Genomic DNA, 23,640 nt, shown 5'->3' on the forward strand with positions numbered 1-23,640 from the left:
TTTGCTCACATGATAATAGTAAGGATTCGTCCTCTGGTCAGAGCTGCTCGCCCCCTTGACCCCACACGCCCTCCCCCTGCTGGCTTCACGTCACACTGCAGCTGTGTGACGACTGATTCTTCTTTACTCGCGCGTCTCGAGCGTTTCCTCTGGTATTATTTCCACTTTCAGGGGTTGGATTCAATCATTTCTTTAAAGTTCTTCAACTGAAAACCTCTGTGAAAGTAATTCTTCTTTTGTTTTATTTTGTTTTATTTTATTTCGGATTTTAGAAATCTGAATTTATGTTTTATCTCCACAGGACAGGAAGCATTTCTTAACAGAAATACAGATTTCACCCATTTATGAATCTCCTATTTACTCCGTGTTGTGATTTATGTGATAAAGATCAACATCCTGTCAATACAGCTCAACATTTCACATTAAAAGCCTAATTTCTTGCAGGACTTCAACTCTTTCATTGTGAAAAATGAGCAGAGGTAGTTCTGAAATTAGGTTTTCAATCACACATTATCAAAATCCCACAGTAAATGTAACAGACTGGTTTCGTTCTGCGTTTTAATACCATGTAGAGTAATGTAGAAAAATACTGTGCAGTTATTGACAGCCGCTTATTAGCAACTCAGTAGCCATGAGCAGATTTTATGTTAGAAAATAAATGCAGCATTTTTGGATTAATTTCCACAATAAAAGCCAACCTGTGAAAAGGCTTTTATTTTGAAATGATCATGTTTTGAATCACTGTGACAAATCAGGTGTGTGTTATTTCAAAGGTTTTAAGTTTCATTTGCTTTCAATAAAGTTGTCATAACAGTTAAAGTTGAAATTTGACGTGACAGGAAATGTGGATTATAACTTCAATATAAAAGTATTCAGAGTAAAAAAAAATAAGTTGTCTCGTCCCTCAGGAGGATTTGCTGATGTGACTCGATCGTATTTCACTGACTGTATTTATTCGCCGTCATATCCACTGCCTTATTTAACTCGTTTCCGCTGTGTCTGCTTTGATTCTGAAAACTTGAAGTATTTTATGTTGACAAGCTCGCTGCCATTTCCTGTCTCAACTGCTGGTGTTAATTTTTTATTTTTACCATTTTATTTTATTTGATTTTTTTTGGGGTGCAATAACCGGCTCTTAACTTTTTATTTAAGTAAGAAATTGTAGTTTACTTTGGACTGTGAGGGGAGAAAATGCACTTTACCTGAAACATGAAACGTCTTCACTGCTGATTTGATTTAATTTATTTTCTTTGTTTCTTATAAATTTGATCCTTTTCTTGATTTCTGTGTTTGGTTTTATTTTTTTAATGCTGCGTTCAGGTGCGACTCTGAAAATCAGGCCCCCTTTAAATGATGTTCCAAATGAAAATGAAAATCAACTTTTTTTTTTTGTAACACAAAAGTTTTGCATTTATATGACATTTTGAAAGTTATGTCTTTTAGTAAATTCAAACTTTATCATGTTTACAGCAAAAAAGTGCTCTGAAGTTTCATGAAAAATCACACCAAAATCAGAAATATAAGGATGTATGTTGATGTAATGTTAAAACCTCAAATTAGTCCATCAATTTTTAAAAAAATCTATTAAAAAATCTGTCTTATAAGATTACAAATCATTATCTAATAAATATGTAAACAGCCTGTATGATCAAATGTCTGATGTTGAGTTCAAAGATTGATTATCGAAAAAAGTTTGAAGAAATATAACTGAAAAAAAATATAAATTGACACAAATGTTGATGTTTTTGTATGAAAAGTGATCCAGATATTTCATTTACTGTACTTTTCATCTGTTACAGATTGATGGCACATTTTGAGTATATATGAAATAGAATTAAAGTTCACATTTATGAACTTTTCAGAATCCTCTAACAGCAAAAACACATGATTTAATAACCTCAAAATTTTAATTTTTTACATTCTTCATTCATCACTGACTTTGACAGAATTTTCGCATTTTCTTTGTTGTGACCTGAACGCAGCGTTGAAACTGTTTGCCTCCACTCTTCATTCGTTTTCATTAAACTGTACGTTAATGTCGGTGAGCGTCTGAAAGCTGGGCTCTGATCTGGCTTTCAACATTTATGGATGAGCCTTAAAAAAAAAAAGTAGTAAAAAATTGCTGCAGGACTGTAACGTGGTGATTGGTTAACGAGGCTTCCTGATGCTCATTGGTCGATACTCACGGTCCTCTTCTGTCATTGGCTGAAATATGCTGCTGAAATAAAACTAATCTCCAACACACGCCTGTTTGGTTTTTCTTCATCATTTGATGTGGGTGGAGCCTAAACACAGGCCACGCCCTCCACAAGAAGTCACAAAGTCCAACTTTTTAATGAAACAAGTGAAAATCAGAGAATTGATAATGAGATAAAAATGATAGTTCATTAAAACTTGACGTATAGATTTAATATTGAAAGATAGAGTTGCAATAGAGGTCAAACAGCACAAGTTTTCATTACTAGGAGTTGAGCAGCACCAAACTTAAAATAAGTGTTTAAAGTACATTTATGTACAACTTCAGGAAAAATCATCACATTTCAAGCACAAAGAGAGAAATGTCCTTTTTCTTCTGCTGTCCAGAATCTCCTGATCCGTCGTTCCTCTGGTTTTTATTCGTCTCAGTCTAAATGCTCATAAAAAAGTTACCTGCCGCACATTTAAAGTCTTGTTCCTTTCAGAGCTCGAGGCCATAAAATCATCTGAAAAAGAGAAAAAGATTTAATTCACATTCACTGTGCTGCTCTGGCTAATTTACCGTTGTGTTAATGACACGAAGAAAGCCCATCTGATGACGCTAATTAGCTCTAATTAGCTCCGCCCCCTCACCTCCCCCACAGAGAGGAAGATGAAGAGCAGGGAGGATCTGTGATCACCTCTGAGGGAACATTTACAGATTATTGAAAATCCAAAGAAACACGATCTGCTCTCAGAAAAAAAAACATGCTTTTTTTAAACTGCTTTGTCTTCAAGGGTTGAGTTACTGTATTCCGACTGCGTGCAAGTCTTTACTGATGGATCCAAAGACCCTGATGAGCAGAGGTCTAGTTTCGCTGTAGTTGTTCCAGAGTATAAATATTCAGAGGGTTCCAGAGCCACAGACTATTTGTCTCTATATACAGTAGAGTTATTAGCCGCATTGTGAAAGCTTTAAAATGGGCTAGCAAAGCCAGACAAACTGCCTTTTTAATATGTTCAGACTCGGTGTCAGTCCTAAAAAGCCCGAGTTCTTATAAATCTGCAAGGCAAGATATTTTGTTTAAAGCTTTACAGTTATATACTTTTCTTGTTCAGCGATGTCTGTGATGTTCATGTGGGTTCCAGGTCATTTGGGCTTCATGGGAAATGAATCAGCAGATAGGGTGGCAAAGGGCGCTCTTTTTAAGAACCACATTGATGTAGATGGAGGCCAGAAACTCGGGGAAGACTTCTATTCACTATTATCAACAGGGTGTTAAAATCAGTTCCGAGCATAGGAAGAACAAGAAAGGAGCAAACAGTAGTCAATCGAATAATACTGGGTCACACCTATTTAAATAGTACTCTGCATCTAATAGGGAAGCATATAACTGGGTTTGTGAGAAATGTAATAATAATTCTCCAGAAACTGTTTTGCATGTTTTGCTTGATTGCTGTTATTACGATAATGAAAGGTTAATTTTAAAAGAGGAATTAAGTAGAGAAGGAATTCATCAGTTCTCCATAAATAGTGTTGTATATAGTCGGAATGCATTAATCTCATACCTTATACTAATGGGCTTAATAAGTAGAGTTGAGATTGTTCTCCCACTCTAGCGATAGGAGGCGGTAATGCGCCTGTTGAAACAGTTCGTTAAACAACGAAGAAGAAGAAGGAAGAGGAAGAGGAAGAAGAAGAAGAAGAAGAAGAAGAAGAAGAAGACGCTGCTGGTAGGTTGAAACGTACTGACACAGACTAATTCCAACCATCTCCACACTAAATGTTGGGCTGTAGGAGCAGTTTACCGGAGTCACGATCAATCTGAGGAGTTGGTGAGTCACGTTAGCATTAGCTTAGCCGCCCATTCATTCACACGGACATTAGCTTAGCCTCCATTCATTCCTTTTCATGTTCGTGTCCCGAATATGTCAATGTCAATTGAGATGTGAGGCACTGTTATTTATTTATCTGACAGTTGATGACTTGTCTGGTAATCATGAGCAAGATTATGCACTTTAATGCCAGTTTGTAAGATGCTGGTGTTTATTACTGCAGCCCAGCTGATCACTGAGGCTGTTCGCACTTTATTGGAGTCTGTGATGCTGAATATCTTATTCTGTATTTATTCAAATGGAGTTTTAATGAGAGGATGTGTTGTACAGCATAGATTATATTTCTCTATTTATGACTAGTCTCGATCGATGTGCACAATGTATAATGCAGGCCAGATTGATGGCGAGCCGCTAGGCCCTGAACGGAAAGCTGCACCTGTGAAGCTGGTGTGAAGTGGAACCCAACCTACTCAGGTTGGGCCGGTAGGACGGCTTCTCCTCTGCAGTTGTTTCCTCTGTCCCCCTTTGCAACCCATCTATGGGCCACTTATCCATCATCACATTCCCCTCCTAACCCTTGGACTTTCCTCTGGACGTTTAAAAGTGGACCCAAGATCTGCAATGTCCGTCTCTGACGGGACCTTTATTGAACCCCGGCTGGGTCGCGTTAGTGTCCACTGTTGACACTGTCTCATTTGTACATAGATCACTTTATTTGTTAAGACTATTTGTTTATTTTTTTGTTTTCCACTTAAGTTTATTTGTTTGTTTGTTCCACTTTTATAAAACGGTACCGCTCAAGTCAGTCGTGTTCAGCCTCCTGCTTCTCCACTCCCCGAACTGATCTAGACTTCTGATGGGTCACTGCCCAGAACCATCACAAGAATTAAATGTGACTTCCAGGCTACATATACCCTCTCAGTATATCCAGTCCTTCCCCTTCCAGTATGTTGTCTGTCTCCTGTTTTCCTTTTAAAAAAAAAAAAAATAAAATAAAAAATTCATTTTCTAAAAACAGACGTACGTAGTAAGAGCTGTGATTATTGAAAATTAAAAATTTTGTTTTTAATCATTTCAGTTTAACTTTACCTTTCCTCCTCACCTCCTTGTTAATATTCAAATTATTAAAAACAATTTTATACAAAATAACCATTTTTTGGTCTAAATAGCCTTACATCCTTTTTCAAATTGATATTTTTTTCTTTTTTTTTCTAATTTATATTTAAAACAGGAGAAGGCTATTGTAAGTCTTTCGATTTGTGAAAATCACAAAGAAACCCTTTGTGTAAATTGAAATTTTCAATATGTCCTTTTTTAAAACTGAATGTATAGAAAAAGATAACAGACCTTTGAATTGTGAAAATTACAAACAAAAAGTTTTTCGGATTGTTTTGCAGTGGTGTATCAGACTATTGAGGACAAACTGAAGTTTTTTTTCAATTCAGTTAAGCTTCATGACTATGAAAATATTATATCAAACTCAGGAGTTTGTTTTCGACTTGAGGCCCTGTAGTGTTTATCGGTGGAGGTGCATCAAAAATTAATCCGTTTTTAGCTTCTCGGCTACCAAAACGGCAAGATAAAGGTTTAGCCTCTCAGCTAACATTGCCATCAGACCAACAATTTCACTCCAATTTTCTTGTTTTCAAGAGACTTTTGTCTTTCATTATAGGTGTGAAGCTAATGCTAATTTCAGGACTAAGTATATTTTTGCTTTGGTAACTTTGTCTCTCTTAAAGTCCGTCAAAGCAAAATCAGCCATTTTCTTCTAAACACCTTAAATAGGTCATAAATTTGTTTCTTTACAACATATAAAAGCCTTTCCTCCATTTATGATTTATTTTGGAGGTAGACTTCACAGACTTTTTGCAGCGCTTCTGTGTTCAGGATTTAATGGGCGTGTCACTCATTGGCATAAACCCGCCCTGGATGCTGAAGCGATATAAATACATCTAGCGCATTAGCATCGGTGGTTTTCCCGCTAGCTTTCGAGTCTCGGGTAGCATCTCGACCCACAGTTTGCAGCTAGCTAACCAGTCAACCAGTCAGCTAACCAGGCATGTCACCTCCACGTCGCTCGTGCATCTTCCCTACGTGCCACAGTGGCCCGCCTCGCGGGTTTCCCTCGTCCCCGGGGGGTGGGGTGGGGGTGGGGGTCGGTTCACCCCGGGCCCACCACCGCGCTGCGAGGCGCAGCCGGGTCCGGGTCCGGGAAGACATGCAACACTGGAACCTGTTAAAATATCTCCACGAAACTAAAGCATGAAATTCAGTTTGATTTAAAACATGTTCTCCTGCAGATATCTCTAGAACAGCTGCGAACATTTAAATTTCTGAGCTTGTTTCCTTCTGACTGAAAACCAGTGAAAACCAGGTAACAGTTCAATTCTGTCTTTTATGCCTGTAGTTTGTTAATAAGAAAGCATTTATCCATCATCATGAAGGAAGAAGAACACCGTCGAAACATATCAAAGGTATGTTGTAAACTAAAATAAAAGCAAACCAGAGTCAAATGGTGCTTTTAGCAGCAGGACATCATCCAGTCACATGGACTGAACACACGAGTGTTTATGAAAGGACCGGCTGCCTTTGAATAGATGTACTTTCTGTATTTGTTGACTTTATTGTGTTGATTGAATCTAAAGTGGCTTGCTGCCGTTACCCAGAATCCTCGGTTGCGTGTCGGAGTGAAGCGAGGTGAGCGCAGGTCTCTGACGTCCAGCCTCAGCCGGCGGAGCAGGTCGCTGCGGTTTAAAGCCTTTCAGGTGATTCAGCCTCTCAGATGCTCCGGCAGCCAGATGATCTTCTCGCAGGGAGATTGATGCGAGCATTTTCCCAGAGTTTAACCCGGATCTCGGCGAGCGCCGCAGCTTCCAGCCGGGCTTAACTGCAGCGCCGCTCAGTCCACTTTCAAACGGCGAGGATCTGAGGGAAGCGCCTCTCGTCGGCACATAATCCGAACACACCCAGGCCTCCGAGTCGGGGCTTCTTTTCTCAGGCGGGAAGCTCCGCCTCCCTCCGTGTTGTTTGGTGGGGGGGATGATGAAAAAAGGGGAAGGGGGCTTAACGGGGGATGAAGGTGATCAGAGGAATCCTGCAGCGTCTGCTGAGGTCTGAGGATTAATAAACCAAAGCTGTGTTCATTTTCACTTTCATCAAAGTCCAATTGGATGTCGGCGCCCCCTGCAGGCACAGCAGGGAAGTAATCCACTACAAATGCTTTGCTTAACTACTGTGATGGACTGTGGAAGGTACAACACTAACAGTGTTTTATTGTCTCTCTGCTTCAGGAGTCCATGAAATGCTTCTCACTCAGAGTCAGATCCTGTTGACGCAACATTCTCAAGTCAAAGTGTGAAACTTTCAGAGTGTTTTGGGCGTCTGTTCACACGATAACAGTGTTCAGAGCCACTGAAGAGCCACATCAACAGGGCCTTCAACTGCCTGTGAGATGATCTGTGTGTGTGTGTGTGTGTGTGTGTGTGTGTGTGTGTGTGTGTGTGTGTGTGTGTGTGTGTGTGTGTGTGTGTGCATGGCAGAATGACATCCCAAAACAAAGATGGCAGCAATAAAAATCATCAATGGCAGCTCTTAAATCGGATGCTTCGTTTTACAGCCGCCGCCACTTTTATGGAGAAACGGACGACAGAGATTGGCTTCATGATTGGCCGCAGCACAGCTGCACCACACACACACACACACACACACACACACACACACAGTCTTGTATTTCTATCCTTGTGGGGACCGTCCATTGACTCCCATTCATGTCTAGCCCCTAACCCTGACCCTTACCCTAACCCTAACCCACACCACAACAAAGCCTAACCCTAAAGAAATGTTTTTGCACTTTTACTTTTTTCAGTAACAACAACATGGTCAAGAAAACACTGTTTCTCCTACTTAGGACCGGAAAAAGGTCCCCACAAGGCACGTTGTTCCACGTTTTGCTATCCTTGTGGGGACATTTGGCCCCGACAAGGATAGAAATACAAGAACACACACACACACACACACACACACACACACACACACACACACACACACACACACACACACACACACACACACACACACACAAACAAAGGGTGTTAAAGGAAAGATTCAAGCAGAAATAATAAAACGGGGATTGCCAAGCAGACAGTCGGATATGAGGAAGACACGCTGGAGACAGTAGGTTTGTATTGCATGCATCAGATAAATGTATATGCTTCGAATACATTGAGACTCACGCGCACGCGTAAAATACGTTCAAATGTGTGACACATCACTGTATGTGTGCATGCTGACCAAAAATACCTAGAACCTTGAGTTTCAGGTACTTCTCCTTGAGGGGTCATAAATGTTGATGGTTCCTGGCGTCTGGGGAAAGTTCCTGATGGTTCTTTGAACCTTGGTACTTTGGGGAAATTCCTCACATGGTCGCTTTTACCTTGGTGAATTTCCTGTTCTTGTCACTTGGGTCAAGTTGCTGATTTTTTTGTCTTTGCAACTCGGTAACAATCATGTTGTTTTTCCTGGTATCTGATTAAAGTTTTGCTACAGTTCCCATGCGCCTGTATTCACTTCTTCCAGTGGGTCATTGCACCTTGATCTCTGTGTTCTGGACTTCTGAATCCTTGTTTTGTTTCTTCTTCGATAAAAAGTCAGAAAACAGCTTATGTAGCTTTTCCATAATACATCCTGAGCGGGGTCGGTTATTCTCAAACGGGTGAGTTGTTCTTTTACAATTATCTGTCAACGGCGGCAAAGCAGCGGACGTCACGACGATGGCGGTGCGGTGCGGCCGCGGCAGGTGCTGCTAAATGTGTTTTTAATGAATCCGGTTGAGCTGTGATTGGCCGTGATGAGGTCAGGGAAGCTTCGGGTATTAACTGAGTTTTAATGGAGTCTGGATGAATCCGCTGAGCGCCTGGTCATGATAGACTGAGTGTTTTCGCATTAGCGCTTAACAGTGAAACACGGCGTGCTTACAGGGTTCGACCTGGAATCAACCCGCATCAACAGAAAGGAAGCATCAGCAGAAAGTTATTTTCCAGCTGTTCATGATGATAATTTTATTTCTAAAATGACAAACTTCTCTTCAGGTTCTTTTTGTCCTCCAAGATAATAAATTCTGACGGTTCTTCCACACAAAGCCTTTCAGGATCCTTTCAAAACCTCTTTAAATCATAAAGGTTTTCTTATTTTTTTCAAGCAAAAAGTCAGTCCTTTAACAAATAACCCACTTTGTATCAATTCATCTAAAACATTTCATCTCCTCTCGAAGAAGTTTCGTCATAAAAAAAAAAATAATAATAATAATCTGCTCATCCCAAATCCAACTGCCTCATCATGGACATCATTCATTCATTTATCTGGAAAAAGATGGGCAATTCCAGGAAGTAAACATCAAACAGCAAAATAATCTAGTCACTCATCCAGAAGAGCACCTCTTGAACTAAAATTGATCCAATCATCCAACATGTCATTGTTCCACAAAGATCAATTCTCATCCAAAACCTCATCAATTCAACCCCTAATCAAATAATTCCAAAAATAGCCCTTTCATTTTGTGTGTAGTAGATTTATGAGTCAAGGAAACAATATGAAGCTAATTCAATTCAGAAGGAAGTATCCCGAAATGATCTATTAATACAAAATAGATCCATTGATCCAGAATCACCCTGCTGTGTGTCACTGCGAAAAGTTTTTATCTCTCAGGCGTCCCTGGATGAACTGGTGAATCGCTTATTGCGTCTCGCGGTTTGCTCGGCTGACTGAGCTCATCGAGGTTTCCGCTCGCAGCTGTTCTGGTTCTGAGGTCTGTTCAGTGACAGAAGATCCACGCTTCCCCTCTTTCAGAGTCGTTAATAGCTGGAGCCTCTCATGTGTGAATTATGTTTGGATTTCACAGGTCGTTTTATTGATGAGTGCAAAGTAGAAGGAAAAAAAAAAGCTTAGAATATTTTAAACAGATGCTGAACAGGAGCTCGGGTTCCCTGGTTCTGCTCCTGCTACCTGCAGAAAAGCTGCGAACGGCTCAGAGTTGCACTGTGACTTCTTTGAAAAGTCACCAATCTTGGGCCTGAGACTGTGGTTGAGTCTACTCCAGCCTCATATCATCCACTCGCTGACCCCCCTCCATGTTTCTGGGCTGTGACTGTAGTTGTTGAGTCGTTTGGCTGTGAGTGTTTGTGGAGTTTAGTCTGGTCGTGCCGAGGTGACTCAGCTCGTCATTAAGGAGGAGCGAGCGGCGGGAACACCAAGCCGGGAGATCCGGGAGGAGGAGGGCGGGGCGGAGCGCTTCCCATCATGCTCTGTCAACATTTCAGTGCAGGTGTTTCTGCAGGGCAGACCTGCTCCTGCTCTTAACACAACACTCGTGCTGTGCGTTTGGATTCGAACCCCCACCCCCACGCTCGGCTGCGGCGATTTCCCGCCGGTGTTGCCACGGCAACGGCTTACGCACGCCGCGATTTCTCAATGAGAGTCACAGCGGGCCTCTCGCGCTCCCACCAAATACAAAACAGAAAAGGCAGAAGCTGGAGTGTGTGGATGTTTGCTGAGAAAAGTGAGCCTGCCAGTCCTGACTGAGGGGAAATTAAAGCCACAGCCGGGTCCTCGTCGCCCACTCTGAAGACCCCTGCTGGGAAACATCTGTCAAACACATCACATCTGCAAGGGAGCACAGTTTCGTTTAAAATGAGACCTGCACCACATCTCAGTGTGTGTTTGGAAGGTTTTTTTGTTTTTTTGTTTTTTTTTTACTGGTATTTTTCAAAGGAATTTGGCAATATTTGCCTCCATACTGAAAAAAAAAACAGCCATTGATTAATGCTCATCAACATGCCATCTATTAGAAATCATACTAACATGAACAATAATTGTTATAAAGTTTGTTTTATTTACATTTCATTTTTTTTGTGCAACATGTCAATGAAGCAGAAAAGAGGAAAGATGGACATAACGGAAAACAATACAGAGGCGCAGGTTTAAAACAGAGACAGAAAAATCACAAATAAAGTATTTCTTTAAAAGTTAAAATTGGAAGAATAAAATGAGAACTGAACCAGTGAGCCTTACTTTACCAACAGAGCCACAGCAATACAGCATTAAAAGACCAAACCTTACTGAAAATTGGGAAGCACTGGAGGAAATGTTGTCTTTTAATTAATCTTTAATTAATCTTTTAATTTTTACTTAATTTTGGAGGTAAGGCTATATATTAAGACCATGGATGTTAGTTGGGTAGATATGTGAAAAAAATGTGACTTTGGTGATACAAGCATGAAATTTGGCACACTGGGGGAGTATCTTACAAAGATTATTGGATATAGGGACATTCCAGATTCTTTCCAGGGCCAAAATGGCAGCCATTTTACAAAATAGCCAATTTTGTGTTGTACGCGACTTAGGATTCATGTGAATACAACCATATGTACTTATTGAAGAAGCATACCAGTGTTTTTATTTAACGAAATATTTATTGTATCAAATAAGAGACAGCAAATAACCTAACATCAACTTACATAGTCAAAATTATACAGTGGAACCTCTAGATCCAGGTAAGAAAATTTACCATATCATAGATGCATGTGTACATATTAACATACATGTAATGAGCATCTGTGTTATTCGTGGCAGCCATTTTGTAAAATGGCTACCATTTTGACCCTAGGGGTGATCTGGAATGCCAAATTTCATGCTTGTATCATCACAGGCACAAAACTACCAGAATATTTCACAGATCTGCTGGACTATGTGTGAAAATTGAAAAATAAAAAAGTTTTTTGATAATTTTCACTTTATTTTGGAGGTAAGGCAACAGTAAGACCATCGATGGGTGAAAATTGAACACAATTTTTTTTTTTATCATTTTCACTTTGTTTTGGAGGGTAAGGCTCTCGTAAGACTATCGATGGGTGAAAGTTTGAAAAAAAAATCTTAATTTCAACCTAAAGAAGTGGTAAGCCTATAGTAAGACCATTAATGAGTGAAAATTGGAAAAAATAATCTCAATTTGGACTTGAAAAACTGACAAGGATATACGGGGACCATTTATTAGTAACAATTGACAAATTTTTTTATTTTACCATTTCGACTTGAAAAGAGGGAATGCTAGAATAAGACCATTTATCAGTTAAACAGCAAAATATATTTTTTTAATGTCATCTGTAAAACTGGCAAAGCAAATGTCAGACTGATTGGAAGAAAAAGATGGGGATTGAACCAGTAACCTCTTGAGTCAGAGGGACATCCTCTACCACAGAGCCACAACAAACAGCAGTCTTGATGGCAAAAGCATTAAAAGACCAAACCTTGCTGAGAATTGGGAAACACTGGAGAAAATATTTTCTTGATTTCAACATCAACAAAGCCGTCAGGTTGATGTAGTTCAGGGAAAAATTTGTTTTTTTCTTAATTTTGACTTTAAAGCGACACTTGATAACTTTTCAACCTTAATAAAACATTTTAATATCTTTTGTGATGATACATCGACTTACAACTAGTTGAATGACCCCTCTGTCACGGGCTGAGGGCGTCAGTATTGCTTTCACTTGGACTAAGCAACTGTGAGGAGGGTGGTAGGAACCCTGCACACTAAAAAAGTCCAAATGTACGGACTGCTTTACGGCATGGTCTCTGAGGGGGGAAAAACGGTACAAAAACAAAGTTACGTTTACCAAAGTTAAATGTTTATTTTCAGCATCATGATATAACATTGTTTAGCCACCATTAGATTCATTACCTTGTCGCTATCCATCCTTCACACAGCCACTGGAAACAAATGTAGGTGAGTTCAGTCCGACAGCATGCCGCCAGGAGCAGCATTTTACGACGCCACGCGCTAGTCCTCATGGGAACTGTGGTATTCGTTCAGGCAAAACACTACGGCTTCTGTCCACTGGCGCCGTCAAAATCAGTGAAAACTAAAAGTTTCTTAGTGTCGCTTTCAAGAAAGAGGTAAGACCATTGATGAGTGAAAATTAGAAAGGAAAAAGGTTTTGTTACTATTTGAAAATTTTCATTTTATTTTGGAAATCAGGCTATTGTAAGACTATCGATGGGTGAAAACTGAAAAACATTTTTTTTTGAGAATTTTCATTGTATTTTGAAGGTAAGGCTATAGTAAGACCATTGATGGGTTAAATTGAAAAAAATTTTGGAGGAAAATGTTCACTTTATTTTGGAGGTAAGGCTCCAAAATGGGTGAAAATTGAACAAAAAACTTTTTTGATAATTTTCACTTTATTTGGGAGGTAAGGTTATTAGTAAGGCCATCGATGGGTGAAAATTGAAAAAAAAAAATTTGGGGAAAATTTTTTACTTTATTTTAGAGGTAAAGCTACAGTGACACCATCGATGGGTGAAAATTAAAAGAAATATTTTTTGGGAAAATTTTCACTTCATTTTGGAGATAAGGCCATCAATGGATGAAAATTGAAGACATTTCTTTTTGATAATTTTCACTTTATTTTGGAGTCAAGGCTGTAGTAAAACCATCGATGGATGAAAATTGAAAAAACAATTCTGAAAATTTTCACTTTATTTTGGAGGTAAGGCCATAGTAAGACCATCGATGGGTGAAAATTGAAGAAAAAAAAAATATTTGGAAAATTTTCACTTTATTTTGGAGGTAAGGCTATAGGAAGACCATCGATGGTTGAAAATTGAAAAAAAAAAATCTGGAAAATGTTCACTTTATTTTGGAGGTAAGGCTATCGTAACACCATTGATGGGTGAAAATTGAACAAAAAACTTTTTTGATAATTTTCACTTTATTTGGGAGTTAAGGCTATTAGTAAGGCCACCGATGGGAGAAAATTGGAAAAAAATTTGGGAAAATTTTCACTTTATTTGGAGGTAAGGCCATAGTAACACCATCGATGGGTGAAAATTGGAAGAAAAAAATTGGAAAATTTTCACTTTATTTTGGAGGTAAGGCTATCGTAACAACATCGTTGGGTGAAAATTGAGCAAAAAATATTTTTGATAATTTTCATCTTTTTTTGGAGGTAAGGCCAAAGTAAGACCATCGATGGGTGAAAATTGAAAAAAAAAAATCTGGAAAATGTTCACTTTATTTTGGAGGTAAGGCTATAGGAAGACCATCGATGGGTGAAAATTGAAAAAAAAAAGTTTGGAAATTTTTCACTTATTTTGGAGGTAAGGCTATCGTAACACCATCGATGGGTAAAAATTGGAAAAAAAAATTTGGAAAATTTTCACTTTATTTTGGAGGTAAGGCTATCGTAACAACATCGATGGGTGAAAATTGAGCAAAAAATATTTTAGATAATTTTCATCTTTTTTTGGAGGTAAGGCTATAGTAAGATCATTGATTGGTGAAAATTTTCAAAAACTTTTTTTTGGAAAAACTTTCACTTTATTTTGGAGTCAAGGCTGTAGTAAAACCATCGATGGATGAAAATTGAAAAATAAATTCTGAAAATTTTCACTTTATTTTGGAGGTAAGGCCATAGTAAGACCATCGATGGGTGAAAATTGAAAAAAAAAAAAATTTGGAAAATGTTCACTTTATTTTGGAGGTAAGGCCATCAATGGGTGAAACTTGAACAAAAAAAATTTTTTTTTGGAATTTTCAATTTACTTGGGAGATAAGGCTATAATAAGACCATCGATGGATGAAAATTGAAAAAAAAAAAAATTCTGAAAATTTTCACTTTATTTTGGAGGTAAGGCTATAGGAAGACCATCGATGGGTGAAAGTTTGAAAAGAAAAATCTAAATTTCAACCTAAAAAAAGTGGTAAACCTATAGTAAGACCTTTGACGAGTGAAAGTTGGAAAAAAAAAATCTCAATTTGGACTTGAAAAATGTGGGAAGGCTAGAGTAAGACAAACAGCAAAAGAATTTGTTTAATGTCATCATTAAAATTGTGGCAAGGTGAAAGTCAGACTGTCCATAAGTTAAAATTAGAAGAAAAAGATGGGATTTGAACCAGTAACTTCTTGAGTCAGAGTGCCATCCTCTACCAACAGAGCCATAGCTAAAACAACAGTCTTAATGGCAAAAGCATTAAAAGACCAAACATTACTGAAAATGGGGAAGCACTGGAGTAAATGTTTTTTTTATTTCAACATCAACAAAGCCGTCAGGTTGATGTACGACCAATTAATTAAGGGAAAGATTTGTTTTTGTCTTAATTTTGACTTTAAACATAGAGGTAAGACCATTGATGAGTGAAAATTAGAAAGGAAAAAAAGCTTTCGTTAATTTTTGAAAATTTTCACTTTATTTTAGACGTCACCCTATTGTAAGACCATTGATGGCTGATAATTGAAATTTTTTTTTTTTAATTTTCACTTTATTTTGGAGGTAAGACCATCGATGGGTGAAAGTTTGAAAAGAAAAATCTAAATTTCAAATTAAAAAAGTGGTAAACCTATAGTAAGACTTTTGAATGAGTGGAAATTGGAAAAAATAATCTCAATTTGGACTTAAAAAACTGATAAGGAAAAACTGGGAGCATTTATTAGAAAAAATTGACAAAAATTTTATTTTACAATTTAGACTTGAATAAAGTGGGAAGGCCAGAGTAAGACCATTTATCAGTTAAACAGCAAAATATATACAGTATATATTTTTTAAATATCATCCTTAAAACTGTGGCAAGGTGAAAGTCAGACTGTCCATAAGTTAAAATTGGAAGAATAAGATGGGGATTGAACCAGCAACCTCTTGAGTCAGAGTGATGTCCTCTACCAACAGAGCCACAGCAAAAGCATTAAAAGACCAAACCTTACTGAACATTGGCAACTGGAGAAAATGTTTTCTTGATTTCAACATCAACAAAGCCGTCAGGCTGATGTACGACCAATTAAAGGTGCATTAAGGAGTTTTTCCAACTTTAGAAATACTTATTTTCCACCATAAATATGTTACACATTTTTAATGATGTGTACAATGTACCCTGACATATTCGTTGCAAGTACCTCTAACAGCGCTAAATTGTCACTTGAAAGTTGCAGTGCCGGTCCGGCACCAGAGTTTTTTGGGGGAGAATTTGAGAGAATGTGATGTAATGAGCGCTCCCACTGACCTGATATCCTTAAGTTTCGTTTTGTCCGCCATTACTCCGCCAGATGCTTAGTGAGCAGCAAGTGAGCAGGATCTTCCAGAAAGTAAGAAAAGACTGGCTTCTAGCACTGCCACAGCTCCAGCACAGACTCCACCAGCTAAAAGAAACCTAAATTTTACTCGAGTGCTACTAAAAGAGCGAGAAAGGAGTTTCCCTCTTCCGTGCACGCGAGCCACAGGCACGAGTTTTTCACTAAGCTGCATTACACCCAAGGCCTGCAGGGGGCGCTGTTTCGCATAAAACGTGCAAACTCCTTAAGGCACCTTTAAGGGAAAAATTTGTTTTTTTCTTAATTTTGACTTTAAAGAAAGAGGTAAGACCACCTATGGCTGACAATTAATTTTTTATTTTTTTTATAATTTTCACTTTATTTTGGAGGTAAGACCATCGATGGGTGATGATTAAAATAATATTTTTTTGATAAATTAACTTTATTTTGGAGGTAAGGCTATAGTAAGACCATAGATGGGTGAAAATTGGACAGAAATTTATTTATTTTTTGTGATAATTTTCACTTCATTGTGGAGGTAAGGCATCTCACTGAACAGGTGTGAACGTCGCAGGACAGTTTTTTGTCACGTGTCCCCACACGGAGACACGTCTTCTGCACAGGGCAGAGACGACTTCGTCTTGCCGCAGGGACATGATCTCCTGACTGAACATGGACACGGAGGACAAAGTCCATCGTGACAAATGAGCTCACAGGTGTGATTCCCACAGGACAGCAAGGACCCACACACCTGCTGGCAGTTCCACTGAGGGCTGCCACATGGTCTGTCAGTCTGCTCCCATCGATGGTTAAAAATTAAAAATACATTTTTTGATAATTTTCACTTCATTGTGGAGGTAAAGCTGTAGGAAGACCATTGATGAGTGACAATTTGGAAAAAAATCTTAATTTTGACTTGAAAAAAGTGGGAAGGCTAGAGTAAGACCATTTATCAGTTAAACAGCAAAAGACATTTCTTTCTTAATTTCATCTGTAAAACTGTGGCACGGTGAGTTAAAAAAGTACCTGTTTGCCTCCCTGCAGTGGTGGCAGTAGTGATGACAGCTTCATTGCTGAGACAGAAACAGGAATCTCTGTGTTTTTGTTACATGTTTTACTGAAAAATAATACCAAGTGTAGTGTCTATTTATTTATAACAACATTTGAAGAAGCTTTTGGGAAAATATGAGATATTTCACCACAACTCCTTTTTAAATGATTGTGCTTATTCATTCATTCATTCATTCATTCATTCATTCATGACTAAAACCAACAGGGCTGATTAAAAAAAAAACATTGTGATTAAATTGCTGTTTGTAATCGTTCTAACATTATTTATTCTTTTCTTTTTTGCTTAATTATTTAGATTTTTAGATGATCTTGTGTACTTTATTAATCCCTCTCGGGGAAATATTTTCTAAAAAAAAAAGATTTTTTTTTTTTAAATCAAAATATATCAGTACACCAACAGGGATTCTTTATCAGTGCATCAAAGTAGCTGTTTTTTTGTTAAATAGTATAAATAATGTTAAGCTCTCATCAACAGTATTTCCGTCTCTGTGTTTTCCTGCAGACTGAAGCCGTGAACGGTCTGCTGTGTTTTCACGGCAGGATTTCTGCTGCCTGCATCATGAATGTTGCATCATGTTGTGTTCGATCCAGTTAAGAGACGTGGGACTCATCAAACAAGCTGCTCACCCACTAAAGCCCCTCTGAAAGACTAGGTCAAGTAAACACAATACTCTCTCTTTCTCTTTCTCTTTCTCAGTTAGCACCCTTTGCTTTTCTACATGCAGCGGGAAAAAAAACCCCTTCAGTATCTGACGCTCCTCAGTGTTGGTATTTTTGGTGATTAAAGTGTGTAACAGCAGGAAAACACTCAGCAGCAGATCAGAATATCCCCACAGTCGGCCTGTCGGTGTTTCACCTTCATGAAACCAAACGTACATCCCTCTGTAATCCAGGCAGATGAGGCACGTGAGGAAAGCAGCAGAGCGACGTGATGAGGATCCAGCTCTCTGAGGAGCCGCCGGGGCTTTGTGGAATTTCCAGTGATGAATCTCAAACAAGGAACTCATTTGTCTTTATTTGTTGGTTGTGTTTTCTTTTACAAACACAACATTTAATTTTACACTTGGAGAGCTTTGTTTCTAACACACACAGAGCTGACATTCAGTCACGAGTACAGACAAACACTCTGTTCTTAAGACCTGTAACGATGGAGTGTTCATTTAAAAAAAAAAAAAAAAAAGCTCACAGAAGAACTCCAGGAAGTCGAAACAGATGGAGAAAAAAACTGCAGCATAAACAAAGAAAAGCTCATTTTCTTAGTAGAAAGAAATCTAGAAACGTATTGGCACACACGCACGCACACGTGCCACCTTCGGTCAGTGAACGCCTCGCAGAAAGAAGCTTCTCTCCGTCTCATCGGGGAACAGAAACAAACCTTCATCGTCCCTGAAACGGCGTCTCGCCACTTTGAGCCGCCGCCACAAGTCACGGCAGGTGTCTTGTTCGCCGGCGTCGCCGTCACCGCCGGGCTGATCGATGTCTGCGTTCCCTTCCTCCTGTAACTTTACGACGCAGACAGATGTTCGCTCCTCGTATTTAAAGTTCATTCATCACGGGGCGGCGAGCGAGCGGCGGACATTAATCCCTTTCTGCCACCCTGATAAGAAAAGCCATTTATGAAGGAGTCGTGTTTTCCTTTCAGCCCGGAGACCTTCAAAGCGTCTGTTAGGAGTGGAAGGAAATCCTTCTCGGGGTTTATTGGAACGAACCTCAAATGTTTGTTCTCTCTCCTCAAACAAAAAGCTCTCGGTGAGGTTTGCTGAAGCTAAATTAATCAGCTCGCCTCATTTCTTCCCTCCAAGTTAAAAGCTCAATGCCAACTGAGCAGAGGAGTTCCTGGAGTCGCCTCGGTGTCACATCGTCGGCGCGTCGGACCGAATCACTGTGATAGATCATAGACTTTATTTTATGCTGCACCTCTACAGAAAATCTATTCATGTTGTCTTTTACCCGTAAATGATGAAAGTAAAACAATCCATCAGAATCAGCTGCAAACTCCCAATCCTCTTCAGAAACGATGGACACTTCCTGTTTCATCGTCGTCACATTTTTGATTTGTCGAAGAATGTTTTTCCGCCGTCACAGAGCAGGAATCTGCTGGAATGCGGGATAAAGACCTTGTTTTCTGCTCCAGCTCTCCGTCTGACTCCCGCGACGCCGTTCCAACAACCCAGACGTGACTCCCCTCTCTTCTCCGCTATCAAGCAGCCCGTCGGCGCCTCGCCGACCCCGCTGGCCTCGCAGACGCGGCTCCGCGTGACCTCCGACTTTCAAACGAGGCGCAAACAAACAGCAGTCCTGTTTGTGTCGAAGGTTCACCAGAGGAGCAAACCGATGTTTGAAAAGTCTGACACGGACGCCAAAAAGGTCGATTATCCTGAAGGACTGAAGGAACGGCTGGAAGCTGCCACCAGCTCTGAATATCCGCTCGCTGTAACTGATGCTATGTGGAGCCACTTTACCATCCAGGCTACCAACTATCGTCTAACCACGACGATCTAAACACTCGTCCTCAACAGCCATTAAAATATTTCCTGTTTCAATAGATTATGTATGAAAAGACGAAATTTCATCAAATATGCCAATTCAAAGCGAAGATTAAGTCGTTAATGTCGGCGCTCTTTGTGTTTCGGCTTTATGCTCGAATGATTTAAAAGAGCAAAGGCAGAAAGAGAAAATGTGACATTCGGAGGATGTTTGCTGCTGAAAGTCTCGTCGAGCAGACAAAATGAGACAAATCCAGAAAATGTGATGAGTCATTTTCCTGGGAGACGTAACTCCGTCCCGTTAACTGCTCGGAGCTCATTAAAAGACGAGCTTCCTCCCACGCAGACGTGAAAAGATCCGACTATTAAAACCCCGGCGCCACCTGAGACCCGAGAGGTGAGGACGATCCGCAGCCGGCCGCCGGGGGGACGGAGGAGCGACACGACTTCGACGGCGTCGTGGAGGAGGAGGCTTTCTAACGAAGCGCCGCTGTCGCCTCTTATCTGTAAATGAGATGAAATGACATTAAAACAAAAGGCTGGAAACTCTTCTGTGACTCTCCAGGCGTTTGCTTCCGAACAGTTTCTCATTTTTAGGCCACTTGGGGGATTTTCCAGTTCTGGAACATGAACGCCACGTTATTTTCTGGGAGTTTTAAAGTCAAACTTTTGATGAGCCGAGTTGTATTTTATCAGCAGATGGGTGAGAGAAAACACTTCAGACGACCGCAGAGGCCGATCCCAGCATGACCTTTGATTTTAATTCGAAGAGCCACAATTTGAAAACAGTGAATTCAGTCAAAAACGTCCTTAATGTTTTCACATTTCTGTTATTCTCTCATCGAATCTGAAATGTTATTTTCGCTTCATGCTGTAAAGTTTCTCGTGGGTTTGATCCACATTCATCCCAAAAAAAAAAAAAAAAAAAAAATCCAAATAGAAAGCGAAGCAGCTGGAGGCTCTGATGGGGTGAAGGAGGTTATTTTGTGTTTTTGTTTTATTTTTTTTTTCCCCCTGGAGATTGTGATATAAAAGTGCAATAAAAGTACAGTGGTGGGGTGATAAAGAAAGCTGTAACCGGGGGCCGGCTCATATAACAGAGACGCTGCTGCTCTTCGCCTCCGTTATTCATTCACAGCTGCAGGGAGAGCAGATTTAAGAGCAGGTCAGATCACAATAGAAAATAAACCTGGAAACGACTGCCTGACAGTGTTTAGGCCTTTTCTTCCCCGCACGTGGCGAGCTGTAGATCAAATCCAGAGGCGACGTATAGAAACCAGTCTTCTCAAGGCTTCGTCCGGTTTTGTGAAATTCAGCAGCAGAGATGAGACTTCGCTTAAAAATGACCTTAAATAACCACGCAAACTTCTCTAAACGCAGACACGAGTCTGCCCCAGTGTCAGAATCGACGAGACAATTTCTTCACATTGACTGACTGAACCGGCTGCTCACAGGTTCAGCTCAGCTCCAACAGTCAGATTCAGCCTTCAGCCTTCAGCCTCGTTCGTCGTTAAAGTGAACAGAACTGTTTGTATTTGGAGCAATAAGCTCCTCACCGAGACGCCCGGCCTCGTCTTTAAGGCCGTCTGTTTTACTGAAAGTGCACTTACATTTACATGTTTATATTCAAAGAGCAATCTGAGAAAAAAAAACAAAAAAAACAACTCAAGCTAAACACAGAGTTAATGTCCGATAAAGAGCAATGAGATGCTAATTCTAAAAAGGTGATATCAGATTAAATAGATCTGGAGATACAAAGATGTCACATAACATGAGGAAAATGAGAAATATTGCTGCATTTGAAAAGTTTTTGTCGATTTTGAAAATTGATATCAGCAGCTGGAAGATGGGGGAGTGGGGGCAATACAACACGCTAACAGGAATGTTCAACTCAAAAAAGAGAACGAGACAAATCAAAACTTAAAGTGGACACTTCTGAAAACCATTGTCTAAAAACACTCCCAAAAACCATCTTCTATGAACAGTCCCGAAAACCATATGTCCTGAACAACCATCGTACATTAATAGTGCTGAAAACTATCATTTGGGAACATTCCTGAAAACCATTGTTTGCAAATCATTGTCCATAAATCACGGCCCACGAACTCTTTACAGAACATCTGAAAGCCATTGTCTGTGAACAAAGTTTTTTTTTTAAACTGCGAACACCACCTCGTCGTGACAGCAGGTAAATAAATCAGAGTCCAGACTGACTTCACGGTGGACTGAACGGAGGAATCAAGATAAACATAAATAAAAACAAACTTTATGGAGACAGAAATCAGCTCGTCGGCCGAAACTCTTCAGACACGTCTGTGTTTTTTAACGAAGCCGCTGCTGAATACAAACGAGGCGAGAACGAAGGGAAATATTTACTTCCCCCCTCTTCGTCCTCCTCTTCCTCGCTTCCTCCTGCATGTCTTGCTCTCGCCTTGCAGCTCAGGGTCGGATCGATGAAACTCGCCACGGAGGGGAAACAAAGCAACATCCCGACACCGTGTCAGCGGTGTTTATATACACACCTGCATGCAGCGTATATTTTCTGCCTTTGTCGGGAGAAGTCGGCTTCATCAGCCTGTGGAATAAAATCAATCAAGAGAAGTGAAAGTAAAGAATATGAGGAGAAGGACTGAGCTGACAGCTTCATGCAGGCATCAGTCTCAAGCAGGAGCAGTTTAAAGGAACATGATGTGAGGTTCATGATCCCCACAACATAAATCCTCAAAGTTTCCTCGCAGACTATCCAAGTTTTTCTCCTGCAGCTCCAACAAGGTCGGAAAATGTAAACTGAAATCACACTGTTTTCTTGGCTTTTGTATCACAAAAGTTTCACATTTTAACTTTTTGAAAATGACGTCCATTTACAAGGATAATGGCAGAAATTGTGAAAGTGGTGTAGTTTTCCCGCCGGGCCACTAGCGGGTGCTGTTTCTGTGTAATAAAACCAGTCACGGATGCATGCAGGTTCATTGAGTCACTTGAGTCCAGTTTCAGTCAGTTGGTTTGATCCAGTTTGAATAATTTCTGACAGTTCGCTCCGTTGGTCTGTTCCGCCTCTGGCTGCTTCCCGATTGGTTGACAGCAGGTTGTTTTCTAAAGTGTCCTCCTGTGTTTTAACTCGTAGCGATCGCCTCCCCTCAGATGACTTCCTGTCCGGCCGGCGGCAGATCATCTTGCTGTGTGACTTTGATGCTAATCGCCATGTTTTCCGCTCCGGGCGCTGAAAAAGATTTCAGACGTATCATTTCAGGCTCTGAGGGCAGAGTAATTTATTCCTCTCTAAGTGTCCTCAAACCGCTCCTCGCCACCTCCCCTCCACTTCCATTTCCTGTGAAATTACCCGAGAGCTCGTAACGGCCTCCAGACGTTTTTATCACATTCTCCTCATCGGTCTGTCTTTATTACTCTCTGTTCGCTCGCTCAGTCTGACCCCACCTGTCCACATGAATGGATTTCACTCAGCATTTTCATCACTGACGTGCAGACGACGACGACGACACAACCCTCACACATTTTGTCAGGGAAAAAAAAAGTAATCGGATATCGACGGTTTTGACCCTCGGCTTCGCTGCGTCATGACCAAAATTCACCCGGACGGCTTCTTCTGTTTCCCACCGTCTCAGTTTCTCCGTCATAATTACCTCCTCCACTCCTCCAATTTATATCAACGGTACTTTAACAAAGTGCTCAGAGATACGTCCCACTAACTTCAAAACATTTTCTGTTTTGTGTGTTTGGTCTTAAAACTGCGTTTCTCTGGGATCTTCAGCAAGTTTTGGACTAAGTGTTTTATGAATATTGAATTAACTCCAGTTTCAGTCATTTGCTTTGGTCCAGTTAAGATCATTTGTTTCTTCAACTTCCTTTCATCCATTTTATTCATCAACTTAATTCTATTTTGAGCAAATAGCCAATGCATGTATAACAAAAAGAACTGCATGGATCTAAATCCAATAATATAATCCCAATCTTTCATCCCAATCCAAAATCCTCAGTCA

This window comes from Salarias fasciatus, chromosome 8 (assembly GCF_902148845.1).
Source record: "Salarias fasciatus chromosome 8, fSalaFa1.1, whole genome shotgun sequence".
NCBI lineage: Eukaryota > Metazoa > Chordata > Actinopteri > Blenniiformes > Blenniidae > Salarias > Salarias fasciatus.